The following is a 262-nucleotide window of genomic DNA, read 5'->3' as shown; positions in this document are numbered from 1 at the left end:
GTAGGATACAATTAATTGAGATTATCATCGTTTCGCGATACGCCTAAGTGGAAATGTAACGATGTTTTAAATTTACAAGAGGTGTAAAAAATTCTAGTACATTTCTTACGACTTATATATATAAATAAGTGATTCGTAATTATTATGTATTTCACATAATATTTGTATGTTACGCAGTTTGTAAAGTATAATGAATTGTTCGTATAAATTGCATATTCTTCTCCATGAAAACTTAATGCTGTTTATAAGAAACATTTAATAT

Source organism: Ceratina calcarata, unplaced genomic scaffold, assembly GCF_001652005.2.
Source record: "Ceratina calcarata isolate Rehan_Ccalc_2016 unplaced genomic scaffold, ASM165200v1 scaffold78, whole genome shotgun sequence".
NCBI lineage: Eukaryota > Metazoa > Arthropoda > Insecta > Hymenoptera > Apidae > Ceratina > Ceratina calcarata.
This window is presented reverse-complemented; position numbering follows the sequence as displayed.